This window comes from Choloepus didactylus, chromosome 18 (assembly GCF_015220235.1).
Source record: "Choloepus didactylus isolate mChoDid1 chromosome 18, mChoDid1.pri, whole genome shotgun sequence".
Lineage (NCBI taxonomy): Eukaryota > Metazoa > Chordata > Mammalia > Pilosa > Megalonychidae > Choloepus > Choloepus didactylus.
In genome coordinates, this window is record NC_051324.1 from 36,554,367 (window position 1) to 36,554,971 (window position 605).

At 42.8% G+C, this 605-nt stretch overlaps 1 non-coding gene across 1 annotated transcript; it reads right to left on the reverse strand.

The window, feature by feature from the left end:
* Positions 1 to 498: 498 nt before the first annotated feature.
* LOC119515058 lies at positions 499 to 605 on the reverse strand. The gene has a single exon (XR_005212954.1). It is a non-coding gene; the product is annotated as a U6 spliceosomal RNA (small nuclear RNA).

Consider the following 605-nt stretch of genomic DNA (forward strand, 5'->3'; position numbering starts at 1 on the left):
CTAGGCTTTAGCTCCTCAAATATGTCACTCTTAGTTGCTCTTGGGGCATTTGTCCTCTCTTAGCTTCTCTGAGGCAAAAGTCTGCTTTCAAAGGCCATCTCCAAAATGTCTCTGTAAGCTGTAGCTCCTCTCTCAGTTCCAGTGCATTCTTCAAAGTGTCCCTCTTGGCTGTAGCAAGCTTGCTTCTTCTATCTGAGCTTATATAGTGCTCCAGTAATTTAATTCAGACCCACCCTGAATGGGTAGGGCAACACCTCCATGGGAATTATCCAACCAAAGGTCTTGTCCATGGTTGACTGAATCACATCTCCATGGAAACGCCCAAAGGATTCCAAAATCTAATCAACACTAGTATGTCTGCCCACACAAGATTGCATCAAAGATAATGTCGTTTTGGGGGCCATACTACATTCAAACCATCACAATATCTTAAATATATCATACCAGTGCCTTTTCTTTCTGCAGAGAAATCTGTACATAGTCTTATCAAGCTTCCCTAAAGATATGGAATGCTTCATGAATTTGCATGTCATCCTTGCACAGGGGCCATGCTAATCTTCGCTGTATGGTTCCAATTTTAGTACATGTGCCGCTGAAGCAAGCAC